Below are 8,809 nucleotides of genomic sequence, written 5' to 3' on the forward strand. Positions count from 1 at the left end.
TGCTTAGGACCTTCTCTGGCCTTGCATCAGCACAGACGTGCACATGGCTGTCCCTTTTGCCTCATCTCAGCTCCCCCAGGCAGTGTTCACTCTCAAACTAAAATTCTGAATCTGGTGAGCCAAACTCCTCTTTTCTTAGGTCATTCATGGATTATGCATCAGGCCTTCTCTACCTTCCCACCTGTTATTCTGCTTACCTGGGCAGAAGGGCTGTGGAACTGGATGTCCTGCTCACTTGCGGTGGTGTTCTAACTTAATTAGCTAGGAATTGGGCTAACGGAACAAAGGTAAGCCCTTAGGTGATATCATGCCTTTGCAAGCCATACAGTGCTCTTCCTAGTGAAAGGGGAAGGCAAGAATGTGAGAACAGTGCACCCTTTCCAAATCCCATGCTATTTGACATTTGGTCTGCATATAATCAATCATATGACACTTCTGCAGGATGAGGTTTGTCAGCTCTACTGCCTGTGCTTACCAGCACCACACCTTTCACTAGAAATCTTATATCTAAAATGCTCATGGCCAGTATAGTGGAGGAAGGCTGAGGTTTTTGACCAGGGCAGGGGACCACCTCCCCAGGTTGTCTTTGGAAATGTATGGTGAAATTTGGGGTTTTTACATGGACTCGGGGGTGATCTGGAATTAAGGATAGGGGAGAAGAGCATAGGGATGCTAAAAGCATTATGAAGACCCACAAAGACCAAGCAAGAAAGACCCACACAGTAATTATCCCCCTCCAAAATGTCCATAGCCTGTAGAAAAAAGAGTGATGGATTCTACTATATCTCTGATTAGAGCACTAGCCGTGTGACCTTGGGTAAATCACTTAAACCTCATTCTTTTTATTTTTGCAATAGCTGTACCCACAGTTTACAAATCTGATCCTTCCTATTTTTTAGTAAATGTGCTGCTGAAGCGAGCACAAATCAGATCCTTCCTTAGTCAATTGCATGGGGTCTGCAAAAATTTTCATCCATATTGTAGATTACTGACAGTGGTTTTTCCTTTGAAAGAAGTCTGGATTCTTCAAGTTTGAGAACCTCAAGCTAGATGGTAATCTTATTTTTAACAATAATATGAAAACAGTTACAGAGTGATTGCTTGTTTTATAAATCCTCAAAGTAGCCTCTTAAGTTAGATATTTTTATTAGCCGCATCTTGCAGATGTGGTTTATACAATTTAGGGGAGTTTGTAGGCAGTAAGCTGGGATATGAATACATGCCGTCAATCCATAATCCAAACTCTTTGCCACCAAATCCATGCCCCCAAATTTGATTTTCCTCACTGTCTTCATTTATTTTTACAGTATCCAAATACAAGCATGACTTTAGCTGTACTTTCATACACTAGCTGTATTATTCATATAATATTTTAAAATTGACTTAATTTTGGGGCGCCTGGGTGGCTTAGTCGGTTAAGCGTCCAACTTTCACTTAGGTCATGATCTCGCGGTTGGTGGGTTCGAGCCCTGCGTCGGGCTCTGTGCTGACTGCCAGCTCAGAGCCTGGAGCCTGTTTCAGAGTCTGTATCTCCCTCTGTGTCTGACCCTCCCCTGCTCACGCTGTCTGTCTCTCTCCTAGAAATAAATAAAAATATAAAAAAATAAAATAAAATAAAATTGACTTAATTTTAACTGAAATTTACTTAATTTGGAAGCCGTTATTTTCCTTGAAATACAAGGAAAACAAAACAGTGTTAAGAAATTCTGTGTAGATTCATAATGTGGATCCAAGTGTGAGGCTTGTCCTGTCTTTGTCAGAAGAGGAGAAAAGAAAGTATTAAGAATTAGATATATAGGTAACATGCTGAGACTTCTTACCTGATCAATTCCAAAATATTGGGGAAAAATTAAATTTAAAAATAAAATTGAATCTAAAAAAAACAATTAAAATTCTTACCCTAGGTAGGATTTTTTTTTTTTTTTTTCATCTATGAATGATCAACTATGAATGATCTAAAATCATTTCCTTAAGTACCACTGATGGGAATCACTATACTTTTCCATCTCCTTTCATGTACTTCTCAGCTCTCAGATTCCAGCCTTCTAACTTTTTGTTTTCTTTTGTTTTAATCATGCCCTTATTCCAGTCTGGTTCAGCCCAATCAAAACAACCCAGCCATCTCCTTGGCTGGCCTCAATCCCCATACTATAGACTGCCATTTTGGTTCCACAGTTGTCTGACCAGCTCCTTCCCACCCTGGCTTTGGAAGGTTAGAAATCTTTTGTTTTTTCTCCTTTTCAATTACAAAAGCCTGTTTGAACAGCCTCTGTGACAGCCCATGTTCAAACAAGCTTTTGTAATTGAAAACAGAGCTTGCAATGTGGCTGCAGGGACGCTAGCCTCAAAAGGAGGAGATGCAGAGCATGCTGTGAGCTGGTCCCTGAGGCCACTTTCAAAGTGTTTAAAGCTTCCTTCCAATTAAAAAAAAATGGAAAGAAAGAAAATCCTGTTTAAACACACAGTCCAGAGTGACGGGCTTGGGTGACTGAAAATGGAGATTTGGACCCAGGGACAGTGTGTCTTCTTGGGAAGGAGTTGGTGGAGGGTACTGCTTCCTGCTGGGCATTTTCACCCATCCTTGGAGTCTCTCTTGCCATTATTTTAGGGGTCTCTGAGGTTGAATGCACAGATCTCTCCAGCTTTATTCGTTTACACCCACATTCAAGTTCAATCAATTTCTGTCTCTGTCTCTGTCTCTCTCTTTTTTCAACCGCTGCAAATGCAGTGGCCAAGAGCAATGCTCCGGAAAAGAGAATTCCACCTGTGTGACCTTGGGTACTTATTTAACCTCTCTGGAACTCAGTTTCCTTGCCAGTAAAACAGCATCCCATGAGCATTTGTCTTAGGATACTGTTTTGAAAAGTAAATGAGGTAATCTGTTTAAATTACCTTTTCCCACATTGTAAGGCAAAGTCTCGCTGTGTGATAATGTTTAGTTTTTCTTACTGTTAATAATAACAGTGTTAATGGTAAAATGATAATTAAGTGAAATATTTTATAGTGGTTAAGATTATAGATTTTGGTTTCAGATTGGTCTGCTTTAACCTGATTAACCTCTGTTTAATGATGATATATCCCTGTTCTGCCAAACACACACACATAACTCTGTGCCCCACACCGGGATGGGGTATGAACAGGACGAAGAACAGGCCAAAGGGATAAAACTGGAAGATAGGTAGGTAAAAGAGCAAAGAAAAGGAAAAATTAACTTTTAATGAGCACGGGAGAAGGTGATAAGATGTCAAGAACAGGGTGCCATTTGAGCTGAGTACCACGAGGATGAGCAGAGGACAAAGATAGATGTGCCGGATATGCCAGGCAACAGGAGAGTCATGGATGAAGATGGCTGCCCAGGCATGGCTTGCACTTCACTATGGCTGGAGAATGGGCAGGAGAAGGGTCACATGTATCGGACTGCAGAATGAATGGATGGGGTGGAGGCTGGCCACAGGAGCATCCGTGTTAGTCTTTTATTTGCCAAGGACAGAAACCCACCAGCAGATAGCTTCAGCCTGTTAAAAAACAGAACTCAAATGAATAAACATGAAGATCTAATTGTCTTTATTAATTGATTCCTGAATCCGTCAGCATCCCTTCTTGGAAGTAGAGAGGACCTCCAAAGGGCTACAGAAGGGGAAAGGTTTTTAAAGGCAGAACAAGAAAGTCATAAACAGAAAAAAAGGATTAATTCAGGGAAGGTCACCTTCCCCTGTGGACAAAAGGGTCTTAGTAAGTGGATTACCTCAGCTTCCTTTGGGGGATAGAGAGTGCCCATGTAGCAGGTTATCTTATTGGTGCTGACCAGAAAATTCTTGACTGACTGATTATGACTTACATTTCTGACAGAGGTTGAAAGTATGATTAGGTTAGATATCAAGCCCAGGTTTGGTGACTTGGCATAAGTAATGCTGTTTTGGGCCTGTGGTTTTCTTTTTAACAAAAAGAAAGAAGAATGAATGGATAGTTGGATGGATAGATGGATGGATGGATGGATCGATGGATGGATAAATAAATGAATTAAATAAAAAAATAAGTTATTTTGTCCAAGGATAGTCTGTCTTCAGGCTCAGTATGATCAAGAGGCTCAAGTCGTATAATTAGGATTCATCTCCATTTGCTCTCGAGGCTGCTCTTCTGAACTGATTTCATTATTAGGCTACCCCTCAGTATTGTTTCAGCTCTAGGCACATATCCTTATCACTTATAGCTGCAATGGAAGAAGAAGAAACATTCCTTTCTGGCAGCTTCTGCTAGTCTACATTGGGTCAGCTTGGGTCATTTAACTATCCAGATACCAAGCACTGACACGGAGAAGAGAGAGCGTTTTTTTGTTGTTGTTGTTGTTTTGTTTTTTGTTTTTGTTTTTAATGTTTATTTAGGTTTGAGAGAGAGAGCGCACACAGGGAAGGGGCAGAGAGAGAGGAAGACCCAGAATCTGAAACAGGCTCCAGGCTCTGAGCTGTCAGCACAGAGCCCGACATGGGGCTCGAACCCACAAACTGTGAGATCATGACCTGAGCCAAAGTCAGACCCTTAACCAACTGAGCCACCCAGGCGCCCCAAGAGAGGGCATTTTGAATTGACCAAATAAGCATCACCTGCTCCTCCTTACAGCTGGACATGGAACACTTGTCTGAACCACACAGGCTTAAATAAGGGGAGAACAGTTTCACAGGAGAGGAAATCATGGGGCTGTTAACAGAGAAGGAAAATACTTTCCAGAAAAACCAATTGGTGGCCACTGTAGCCTTGCTTGCCCAGCTCCATTTTGACTTGCTATGTAGGCCACTGGGAGGGAGAGCATGATAAATTTTTGAGCTGTCGAGTCTGAAAAAAGAGATTAAAGACCCAAGATCAATCTGAGGCCATTAAAATGGTCAAAATGGGAGCTTTCAAGATCAAAGGGATCGGGCAGAGGGAGATCGAAGTTTTGTGAGGCCTGAAGATTACACAACTTGGTGCCTATTTGTGGTGGGCAGAATTCTAAAATGGCCCACAGAGACTTCTCACCCCTGTCATGTACACTGTCATGTACACCTGGGACTGGGAATATGATGGATTTTACTGCTGTGATTAGATTGTTGACCTTAAGATAGGAAGATGATATGGCTGATCTAATCACAAGTCCATTGAAAGCAGAGAAAATTTTCCAGTTGGTTGAAAAAGAGGAGCTCAGATTTAACAAGAAGAATTTGATATACTATCACTGGCTTGAGGATGGAGGAGTCCATGAAGTAGAAGAAGTACAAGAGGTTTGTAGGACTGAGAGCTGCCTCCAGCAGACAGCCTGCAAGGAAACAGAGCTTCAGTCTTGCAGCCTAAGGAACTGCATTCTACGAGCAGCAAGAATGAGATTGGAAGCAAATTTTTCTTCAGTCCCTCCAGGTAGGAACTCAGCTTGGTCAATAGTTTGCTTTCAGCCTTAGAAGGCCATAAGCAGAGACCCCAGCCGAACCATGCCAGACTTCTGGCCTGCAGAACTGTGAGCTATAAATGGGTATTGTTTTAAGCCCCCAACTTTGTGATAATTTCTTAGACAGCAGTAGAAAACAAGCACACTCTTTGAAAGAGACAGAATTAATGATTTTTAAATTAGGTACAAGGACCCGTTAGTTTCATGGGAAATCCATCTCTGGGGTCTGCTGTTGCTTTGGGGCCATGTTTACCTGCAGTTCATGTCTTTCCCAGTTCTTTATGAACATGAGATGGGGAAGAATTCATATGTGCATTTCCTGTTGACCACCAGAGCTCAGTTCTTCACATTTTGGTGCCATATTCACCATACCCTACAGTCCCGATCTCCATAATGCTGAGATGCTGCCAAGCCATTTGGTCCATTTCCCTTCTTGGCAAAGAAAAAAAAATAAAGCTTTCAAAATTATTAGGTAATGATATCACTTTAAAAAGCGACACAATATTTTAACAGCATGATGCCACTTAGCTGTGGTTTAATAAAATGTAGGAAGTGTGGAGCCTGAGAAGCTGTGGCAGCGTTAGGTGGGGGCAGACAAACAGCTCAGAACTCACATCAGGAAAATTACTTTTTCTTCAAATGGAAACTTTTCAATTGCTTTCAAATAGCTGGAGCTGATGGAAATAATTTCTTTAGCACGTTTGCACATGCTGCCTGCGTCTTCTCCACACGGTGCCGGGAGCTTCCTTAATAAAGATTGTCGCGAGGTTCTGATGTTGCCACGCGCTTGTTATTTAGAAAAGGCACCAAACCAAGTCAAGGGGAGTCAATTGATTACTAAATGCAATTCCTCTTTGGTGTCCCCGAGGCACATGGAGGCCAGTGGGGGAGCATGGGTGCGCGTGCGTGTACACATGTATGAGCAACTGGGCCAGGGCTGCTCTGAAATGCAGAGGGATCTCCAGGATAACAGGGTCTGTTGGGATCAGGGCCCTCAATTTTACTGGTGGGCAAACTGAGGCCCAGGGAGGGAAATGACTACTTAGGTACAGTCACACAGAAAACCAGAGATTGCCTCATCACTAACAGGGCCATGCTATTGTTTTAGGTCTAGCAGACATTTTCGTGTTTTTATAACATGCACAGGGAGTTAGGTTTTGATCATGCTCCTCTGGGCCTTCCTGCCCTGAATGCCATGTGGAGGCTTCTAGTAGAGGATGAATGGCTTCAGGTATTTGCAATAAGGAGGACTGGGAGCCCTGGTAGCTGTAAAGTAGTTGTTTTTATTTTTTTTTTATTTTTTTATTTTTTTTTAAATTTTTTAATGTTTTATTTATTTCTAGGAGAGAGAGAGACAGCGTGAGCAGGGGAGGGTCAGAGAGACAGGGAGTCACAGACCGAAGCAGGCTCCAGGCTCTGAGCTGGCAGTCAGCACAGAGCCCGACGCGGGGCTCGAACCCATGAACTGCGAGATCATGACCTAAGCAAAAGTCGGACGCTTAACCGACTAAGCCACCCAGGCGCCCCAAGTAGTTGTTTTTATAATGACATGGCGTGAACGGAACATAGGAAGTCACACCGAGGAACATGTTCCCATTCCATTTTTCCCTCAGTCTCCCTTACCTGGTCAGGAAGAAAGGCCCAAATTGGTGCAAATGTGGCTTTCACACCTCTCCTGAGCTCACTAACTTCCTTTTATTACAATGAGGCATACAGCCTTGCAAAGACAGCCGAGCCTGACTCATTGTATTTATTGTATCTGTGGTATTTATTTTTATCATTACCTATTTATCGCAAGTGATATTGATTTTGCACTTATGTAAGGCTTCCTTTTAAAATCCATTTCTTTACTTTTTTTTAAAAGGGAGTCAATTTAATGAAATACGTAAAGTATGGCAAGAATCACAAGACTTCAGAGTGAGGTCAAGAAATATTGACTTAGTGCATGATTCTCTTCCAGATCAGGCCAGTGAGGCCTGTAGTATGTACCTGACCCACCAAATGTGTTAAAATACATTAATAATAGAAAAGTTGAACTTGAGTAAGGCAAACAGATCAGACGACAATTGCCATTAAAAAGATAACTTTGTAACTCACAGTTATCGGGAAGAGGGTGCAGCACAGACTCAAGACCTTTTGAAAGGAAGAATGGCAAAGCATTTGTGAATGTGTTTTAAACCACACACTGATAGAGCCATAGAGAATTGAAATGGTTAAGCAGACTCCTTCATAAAGGCACAGCCATACTCCAAGCACATGGACACAGAGGACATAGTTCCAGGTTCTCCATGTAGTGGATTGCGTCACAGTCTGGCAGACTTGGGTGGAATCCTGACTTGTGAGCCTACACACTGTGTGACCATGAGCATGTTACTTACTCTCTCAGAGCTTCAGTTTCCTTATTTGTGAAATGCAGCGGATAGTCTTTCCTTAAAGGGATTATTGAATCATAGTAACAAGAACACTGTGAGTGCTAAGTAAATTTAAATTCCTTTGTTTTCCCTCTTCTGCCTCGCATGTCTACCCCAGTTTCCACACTGATTAGAGTTGTCTGTGATCATGGGGCATGATCCCAGAAAGCATTATGAAGTATTGGACTTGTGAAGGTGTTCAAATAACCATTGAGAAACTATCTTCAGGGGTGCCTGGATGGCTCAGTCTGTTGGGCATCCAACTTTGGCTCAGGTTATGATCTTGCAGTTTGTGGGTTCAAGCCCCACATTGGGCCCTGTGCTGACAGCTCGGAACCTAGAGCCTGCTTGAGATTATGTGTCTCCCACTCCTGCTTTTGTGTACTCTCTTTCTCTCTCTCTCTCTCACTTTTTCTCTCAAAAATAAATGAAGACTAAAAAATTAAAAAATTTAAAAAAGAAACCATCTTTACTTGTGAGACCTTAGGCAGGTCATTCCCCCTCCTGAACTGCAGTTAAATTCAGTGTTGGGCTTCATTTACCTTAATATTGAGGACCCAGTTTCCCAAGCATGTCCGAGGAACTTGGTGTACACCTTCTCATCTGAGCCTCATAACAGCTCCCAAGGCAGGTGGGAGGAAATGTAGGCTCAGAGATCAGAGGAACCCTCCCAGGGTCAACCTCTGGGAAACAATGGAGAGATGCCAGCCTGAGCCCAGACCAGTGGGGAGATGAAGAGGCTGTGAGGTTTGTGGAATTTTAATGACAGCTTGCTTTGAGAAATTATAATTCTTTAAAAATTCCAACCAGGGTTCTCAGAAGAACACCAAAAGGCCCCTTCAGGAAGCAATTAAGATACCTGCCCCATAGTGGGAGCACTGTGCTAAGTCAGTGTTTCAGTAGAGCAGTTTCTAGGCCAGGAATCAGAGGGAAAATGAAATCATTCAAATGGACGGAAGGAGAGATGAGCTCTTTGCTGGGG

The sequence above is a fragment of the Crocuta crocuta genome, unplaced genomic scaffold (assembly GCF_008692635.1).
Source record: "Crocuta crocuta isolate KB4526 unplaced genomic scaffold, BGI_CrCroc_1.0 scaffold16, whole genome shotgun sequence".
Classification (NCBI taxonomy): Eukaryota; Metazoa; Chordata; class Mammalia; order Carnivora; family Hyaenidae; genus Crocuta; species Crocuta crocuta.